The sequence below is a fragment of the Enhydra lutris genome, unplaced genomic scaffold (genome assembly GCF_002288905.1).
Source record: "Enhydra lutris kenyoni isolate GAN:26980312 unplaced genomic scaffold, ASM228890v2 scaffoldscaffold21, whole genome shotgun sequence".
NCBI classification, from domain to species: domain Eukaryota; kingdom Metazoa; phylum Chordata; class Mammalia; order Carnivora; family Mustelidae; genus Enhydra; species Enhydra lutris.
In genome coordinates, this window is record NW_019154105.1 from 11,449,186 (window position 1) to 11,458,124 (window position 8,939).

The following is an 8,939-nucleotide window of genomic DNA, read 5'->3' on the forward strand; positions in this document are numbered from 1 at the left end:
TTCAAATATGTACATTTGCCATGTCGTTTCATTTCTCCAGATGATTCCCAGAGAAGTGTGGTGGCTGATAATGATTTTAAAGGACATAGAACTATAATAATGAATATTCATGAGGTCTTGCAATACGCTAGGCAGACATAGGTTGTTGGAAGTTGTAGCAAACAGTGTCTCACCTTCTGAATGATCGCTCTGACCTGAGATGGGGTGTGACAGGATAAGCACCTTCCTGTTCCGTCTTACACCTGGCTGGCTTCTCTCGTGTATGCTACCTGTCTTGCCTACGAAGGCATCGTGGTTTGTGATGCCTGTTCTAAGCCTGAAGAGATTTTCACGGCAGCATGCAGGGTAACTATAGTTAAATTGTCTTTGGACTCTCACGGAGCTTGCAGTGTAATGTGGCTTACACTGCTGTAAACCATAAGAGCAAAATATGCTTTTTTAAAAAAAATATTTTATTTATTTATTTGACAGAGAGAGAGACAGAGAGAGAGATCTCAAGTAGGCAGAGAGGCAGGCAGAGGGGGAAGGGGAAGTAGGCTCCCCTCCCTGATGTGGGGCTCGATCCCAGGACCCTGGGCCAAAGGCAGAGACTTTAACCCACTGAGCCACCCAGGCGTCCCCCAAATATACTTCTTAAGTAATGAAGGCAAAGTAGGAACAGATGTATTTTCAGGGCTCACGGAGATGGGCTGTCATCCTACAGCCTGTGATTGCTCTGGCTTCTGTTGGCAGTTTCAAGACTTTGTGGCACTCTAGCTCTTTCTTCTAGTAGCAGTCACCTGCAGGGAGACAGAGCTATTGTCTGAATGATCTGGCCGCTACTAACCCTCTCTTCCAAAGTCTCCAGTGTGGAGTTCCTGACAGGACCTGATTCCATTAGTCATCTCTCCATACGGGAGGTCTGCATTGGGCAGAGCTTTTGGCTCTAGTTCACTCCAGAGATGGCCAGAAAAGTACTCATCCCTAGTCTGATCAGTGCTGTCCCAGGAGGCAGGGAGAAAGATGGAGGAGGGCCTGATTAAGGAAACTTTTACAAGGGGAGGTAGGCCTGGCAGACATTTTGAAGAAGCGCCCAGAAAGGGTTATGACTGTCAGAATAAACTTGTTCAGACCTTTAGGATTACTATTATTATTATTATTGTGGTTTTAAAAGACTTATTTATTTATTTATTTGAGAGAGAGAGAGAGAGAGCAGTGGGAGGGGCAGTGAGAGCGGGAGAGAATCTTAAGCAGACTTCCCACTGAACATAGAGCCCCACGCAGCGCTTGATCCCAGGACCCTGAGATCATGACCTGAGCTGAAACCAAGAGTCTGAAGCTCAAATGACTGAGCAACCCGGTAACCCTTAGGTATTTTTAACACTACAAAATTCACTACAAAATTCAGTTTTACAAAACTCTACAAAATACATTGTTCTCATATTCAAATAATGAAAGCTTTCTAACCTGGGGTGGGCTTTATCTTTTTTATTTTTATTTTAAAACTCTATTTTCATATTGCACAGAGCACTGGGTGTTATATATGAACAATGAATCTTGGAACACTACATCAAAAACTAATGTATGGTGACTAACGTAACACACACACACCACACACACACACACACACACACACACACACACAACCCCTCTATTTTCTTTCAGATTTTTTTCGAGGAGTTCCCTTAGAAAATTTCTGCAGAGGAAAGGATTGAAAATTAGGCATGATATCATGACAAAATGATACTGAATCTAAAACTAAAGTTCTGGGAAACTCTATTCTGGGATTTGTTCTGTGGCAGTGACCTTAATTGCATTCGTTCCCATTCAGTTGTTTCCACATAATCTACAATCACGCTGGACTCTGTTTCATGGACTTAATGAACGCTTCCATCTGGTCATTTGCAAGCACTCACTGGATGGTTTCTACGAACTAGTCAGTGTGTTCTGATGCTGAGTGACTAATGTCATCTCTCAGATCTCTTATCTCACCTCAGATGCTGAAGTGACGAATCATAGTCCCTTTCCTCAAGGAGCTAGAGAGAGTGCAACATAAAGAACTAATTTGGTCTGGTATGTGTTACAGCAGAGGGATGTGCCAAGAGCTATGCTACCATGTACGGTTTAAAATTTGCTTTATTTACCGAACCAGAATTTATTGAGTTCCAACTTTGTGCAAAATATAGTGCTAGTGGGTGTAGAGAATGACAAATAATTTTGTCTTCTAGGAGATAACTGTCTAGTTGGAGAGGTAATAATGCACACACACACACACCAATGATCAGCAGTGGGAGTTCACGGCAGTGTGAGGTTAAATTCTATTTATCATAAATAGAACCATAGTATTTCAGAGGAGAGACCTCCATAAGCAAGAGCAGTTTCAAAAACCTAATTTCAAAGCCCCTTGAATGAGCCCTGAAGAACAGATAGGACCACAGGACGGAGAGGAGGGAGAAGATATCCAAGAGTCGGGGGTGGCAAACAGTATATTCTCATCGTTCTCTTCAGACCTGAAGCCCCCTTCCTGTAATGAATATTTCATTTTCTGAAATTACATTCATTCTGTAACCTATATGCATGCAAGTTTAAAAATGACAGTACACTAAATGCAAATATAATGTTCTTACTGTAATTTAAAGGAGAAAGAGAAGTATGATAAGTGGTATACATTTCAATATATCACCCTTGAGCACGACGACACAAGTAGCCAAAATGGAATAGTCAGAGGTTTGCAGCCACTTGTAATGACTAAGAGAGAAGGTAGACAAAGCAAAATTAGAAGCCAGGCTGAGCGAGAAGGGGAGGCAAATGAAAGAGCAGAGGTAAAGTTGACAGAGAATAAAAACTAGTTCTCGGGTAGGTAATGACAGACCAGACCTGTCTCTATAGGATAAGAGAAAGGGAAATAACCTTAATTGCAGGAGGGATAACACTTCAAGACAAATCATAGATTGTTGATGTGAGAAAATGAGGAAGTATGATACTCTTGCAAATGAGCAGGACCTTACTTATAAGTGTGTGTGAAAATAATTCCCTGTGTTGTGTGGGCTGGAGGCAAGACAGAATCTTGAAGTAAATAAATTCTGTCATGGGACCACATGCGGAGGTGTACGTTCTGTCTAGGATATCCAAAGAGACCACAGAGACCAGATGCTCTGAGAGTCAGTAGGAAATGAGAGATCTATTAAAAAAAGAAACAGCAATTCAAGGGACAATCCAGGTGTACTGTGGTGGGGCTGTAAGTTTGAAAAGAAAGTGAGATTGAAGAACAGCAAGCAATTTCAAGAAATTTCAAGTTGCAATTTTCGTAACATAAGTAACAAGAAACCATTATGCCAAAAATTAAAGTAATAGACTTATTATTAAATGTGGTATGGTCTTTACCTTTCACGTATTTCTTTCTTTTTAAAGATTTTACTTATTTATTTGGCAGACAGAGCTCACAAGTAGGCAGAGAGGCAGGCAGAGAGAGAGGGGGAAGCAGACTCCCCGCTGAGCAGAGAGCCCGATGTGGGGCTCAATCCCAGGACCCTGAGATCATGAACTGAGCTGAAGGCAGAGGCTTAACCCACTGAGCCACCCAGGCGCCCCCATTTCACGTATTTCAATTAATGTAAATATTTGCCTCAAATCGTCCCTGTAAAATATTTGCGACCCCCCAACTACAAATGCAAATGGTACAAGTGTGGACCATGGGTTCAAATGCTATGAGTGGTGCTTGTATTTAGGGACAAGATTTCCCACGTGGTTAGCAACCTTGGGACAAATTTGAACAAAAACGAAGTATACCATTTTCATGCCTAAAGGGAAGTTGCCAGCCTAAAATGGTCTGTGTATGTTAACACTGTGCAAAAAATACATTGTGTTATATATCAAAAAGAGTTGACTCCTAGGCTTAGATATGCAAATTGTTTTACTTACTCCCACGAAAATCTGGTGGGAGGCTTGAAAGTCCTGTAGTATGTGAATGTAATCTTCTGTATTGGGCACGTCCCCACATACTGCGGGACGTCTAGCCGGACTTGTCCCCTGACGCTGCCCAGCAAGAGCAGTTTCAATCGTATGACAGTGAAAAATGCCCGCAAAACTGCCAAAATACCCTCATATTTCCCATCTCCATTACAAGATTCCGTCACTAGATAGCAATGGAAAAGGCTTAGGCTGAGTTATGTTATACTTAAAACTAATGCAGTACAGTGGATTTGAAGGGGAACGAGAAGACCTTCTGTTGGGTAGAGCCAACTGGGAGAGACTTTTAAACACAAGGCTACAGATTTTATTCAAAAGTCTTGAGAAGTGGGGCGCCTGGGTGTCTCAGTGGGTTAAAGCCTCTGCCTTCGACTCAGGTCATGATCCCAGGGTCCTGGGATCGAGCCCCGCATCGGGCTCTCTGCTCAGCAGGGAGCCTGCTTCCTCCTCTCTCTCTGCCTGCCTCTCTGCCTACTTGTGATCTCTGTCTGTCAAATAAATAAATAAAAATCTTAAAAAAAAAAGTCTTGAGAAGTTATTGGAATGTTCTAATGACTTAAGTGAGTCTAAAATTCGTTCAGCTGTAGTTTTTCATGTTTTTGTAATTATTATAGTATCACAGCTCTGAAGGATCAAACTCCTTGGATAAAAAACAGTAAGTTTTCAAGTTGTATTGACTCGCTAATAGATGTTTAAGCAGAGTTCAACGCCCAGCTGTCTGCCATGGGCTAAAACATCAGTTGCAGGGAATGCTCATCTCAGGAATGTCGTTCCTAGAATATCATGTCTTCTTACCACATCAAATCGATCACTACCAGTCAGGTAATGAAGGGGTTAAGGAGAGAGTGCTAGGATTTTCATTTTGTGAAATTTTATAGCTTTGCAACCATGCAAAAATTTATGTCTGAGTTTGGGGAAAAAAGAACATACCCAGTTTTTCTTGGGACAACTGAGCACATTTTTACCCCAGCCTTCCATGGTTTGGGATCCCTTCCTTTAGTGTCTAGGTCTTTTACTTCATGCTGACAGGTATCTTTTGAAGAAATCGAAGCTTCAGTATTTCCGTACCTTCTAGAGAGTATTGTAGAAGGCTGTCCCTGATTTTCACAGAGATGTAAGTTATTTTCATAACCCAGCATGAATACATACCAATCTTCCTTTCTAGGCAGAGAGTGGATGCTTTTTCTTGAGTCTATGCACAAGAAATCTTCTGGAATTGGTAAATTTCTTGGAGAAAAGTATAGGAGGGTTTCAAGGACAGTGATTGCAACTTATTATTATTATTATTATTTTTATGTTTCCAGCACCTAGCTGGTACATAGTAGGCATTCAATCAGTGTCTTTGGATTGAGTGAATGAGGGAGAAACCCATAAGGTGGTTAGGGTGCTTTGTGATTTTCCAGGTTTGTTCTCAGTTCCGTCTTCTTCTCCGGTGCCACTGGCCACCAGAGGGAGTCCAAGATCCATGTCAGGATCAGAATAAAAGGGGAAAGGGGGACATTTTTAGTATAGGAAAGCAACAGTCAAAAAAAGGAAGCATAGTTTGAAGTTGCCAACAGGGGTTAATTTAAGTCTTTCAATAATATATCATTCTTAGGGTACTAAATAATCTTGATACCATGTGGATAATATATTAAAGGAAAATATTTTTATCTGATTTTGAAACATGGAGCTCCCAGAGAGTTTAAAGGAGAAAATAAAGATTGCTTAAAACTAATTTTGACTCACATTTAACTGTCTCTGATTTTACCTTTGTTACATACTACATAGAATGTATGCTTCTTAAGGAAAGGGATTTTTGTATTATTTCCTGAATTATTCCAAGTGCCTATTAGAATTCTGCCTGGCACATATAGGCATTAAATAATTAAGCTGTTGAGTTAATTAACCAGTAATTAAAATTATACTATAATATAGTTGGTATTAAATTGTCCATCAATGGATGGATGAATAAAGAAGATGTGAGATGCACACACACAATGGAATATTATTCACCACGAGAAAGAAGGAAATCCTTCTTACTTCCATTTGCAACAACATGGATGAACTGGAGGGCATTATGCTAAATGAAATAAGCCAGACAGGGCACCTGGGTGGCTCAGTGGGTTAAGCCGCCGCCTTCGGCTCAGGTCATGATCCCAGTGTCCTGGGATCGAGTCCCACATCGGGCTCCTTGCTCAGCGGGGAGCCTGCTTCTCTCTCTGCCTCTCCCTGCCACTTTGCCTACTTGTGCACTCTCTCTCTCTCTCTGACAAATAAATAAAATAAAAAAAAAAAAAAAAAAAGAAATAAGCCAGGCAGAGAAAGACAAATACTGCATGGTATCACTTATATGTGGGGTCTAAAAAACCCATCAAACTCACAGAAATAGAGGGTAGAAAACTAGTTGCCAAGCGGTAGAGGGAGGGGAAACTAGGAGAGCTTGGTAAAAAGGTTCAAATTTCTAGCTATAAGATGGATAAGGTCTGATGATCTAATGTAAAACATGGTGATTATAGTTAATAACACTGTACTGTATAATTGAAATTTGTTAAGAGAGTAAAGGTAACTGTTCTCAACAAAAAAAGAAAGAAAAAGATAAATATGTGAGGAGATGGATATGCTAATGAACTATATGGGGGGAATTCTTTCACAATGTGTGTGTCCACTAGATCACCACAGTGTACGCTTTAAATATCTTACAATTCTATAGGTTAATTCACCTCCATAAAGATGAAAAAAATTCATCATTATATTATAAACACTTTCCTACCTTATATTTTTATCACATATATATTTCATTAATTATCCATAGAATCACAATTTTATCTATTCAGTAAAATATTCATTATCTTTTGACTGAAAATACTCACTACTGGGGCACCTGGGTGGCTCAGTCAAGTCAAGTTAAGCTTCTGACTCTTGATTTCAGCTCATGTTGTGATGTCAGCATTGTGGGCTCCAGTCCCACATTGGGCTCCCCACTCAGCAGGGAGTCCACTCAAAGATTCTCTCTGAGGGCCCCTCCCTCCACTTGTGTGTCCTCTTTCTCTCTCTGTCAAATATATAAATAAACCTTAAAAAGAGAAAGAAAGAAAGAAAATACTCACTTCTAAGCTCCATTCCCAGAGATTTTGATTTAATTAGTCTGGAATGGGACCTGGGCATAGATAGTTTGTAAAGTTCACCAGGAAATTTTATTTTTTATTTTATATATTTAAAGATTTTATTTATTTATCTGAGAGACAGAGAGAGTGAGCGAGAGAGAGAGAGACACACACATGCCTGGGGGAGGGGGGAGCAGAGGGAGAAGCAGATTCCCGGCTCAACAGGGAGCCCGATGCATTCAATCCCAGGTCCCTGAGATTTTGACCCAAGCTGAAGGCAGACTGAGCCACCCAGGCACCCCTTGCCAGGAAATTTTCATGTACAGCTAGGACCTGGGAAGCATTGCTGTAAGGTACACAGCCAAACTACTTTCCAAAAAGGTTGTACTGATTTATAACCGAATTAGTGACAAGGAGCACCAGATGCTTCCACCATTCGTCATCATTCCGGTTGGAGACGGCCTGAGTGTTCCAAGTGTGGCCCCCAGGCTCAGCAGCACTGGCATCGCTTGGAGGTAATGCAAAGTAGACTCGCTGGCTCTTTCTCTGCCCCAATGAATCGGGATCTAAATTTTAACAAGGTCCTCTGGTGATTTGAACACATATTAAATTTTGAGATGCACTGATGTAATACATTTTCTTATACTCTGACAAGGCAAAAATAGTAGTTGCTTTTATTTGAACCTGCAGAAATTCAATTTCTGAGGCTAAACTTTCTCTTCCATATGTTTATTGTTCATTTCTAGATCATCATCTTAAATTGTCTGTTTCCATCTTTTGCCTGTTTTTAAATTAGGGCTGTTTTCTCGGATGTTTGGATACATGAAAAAACTGATGACTTAATGAGGGACATGAATGAATTATGAAGTAGAGATCTATTGGCATTGAAATTTAAATCTAATGAGAAGTGAATGACACCAAAGAGAGATAGAGGAGAATGTCCTGAGTGAGGGAAGAATATTCAAGCTAATCCTTATTTAGGGACCTTAGCATTTGTATCTCTCTTAGCATTCATCAAATACCCAGTCATCCATTCATTCAATACATTTTTGGATTGTCTTTATTTTATTTTATTTTATTTTTTTTACAAGATTTTTATCTATCTATCTACTCATTCATTCATGAGAGAGAGAGAGAGGGACAGAGGGAGAAGCAGGCTCCTTGAGGATCAGGGAGCCCCACGTGGGACTTGACCCCAGAACCTTGGAATCATGACCTGAGCCGAAGACAGCTGCTTAACTGATTGAGCCACCCAGGTGCCCCTTGGATTATCTTTATATGGTATACTCTACTAATGCTATGAGTCTCTGTGCCCATAAAGAAATCTGTTTGATCATCTAGGGCCTTATAATCTATCTGGTCTGGTTACATGTATGCAAATTTAACTAATGATAAAATGTTTTGTTCATTTTGGCTGACTGAGTGCTAACTGGATGGTTCAGACATTAGGCTCCTCTGGGCATTCATTAAAGAATGGGTAGTGGAAGGAAGGGGACTCACATCCATTGAGTACCTATCATGTTCTTTCTCATTCAGTTCTCATGGCAACTCTGTAAGCTGGTCAGGACATTTGGATCATAAACCATGTGAAGAATTGAAGGATGATTGCTCTTGGTGACAAACCAAAGTTTATTTGGGGGTAGAAAAGGACAACTTTGCCTTAGGTAAGAATTTTAATTTAAAAAATGGAGAAGAGGGTGCCTGGGTGGCTCAGTGGGTTAAAGCCTCTGCCTTCAGCTCAGGTCATGGTCCCAGGGTCCTGGGATCGAGGCCCGCATCGGGCTCTCTGCTCAGCAGGGAGCCTGCTTCCTCCCCTTTCTCACTCTGCCTGCCTCTCTGCCTACTTGTGATCTCTCTCTGTCAAATAAATAAATAAAATCTAAAAAAAAATGGAGAAGAAATGAA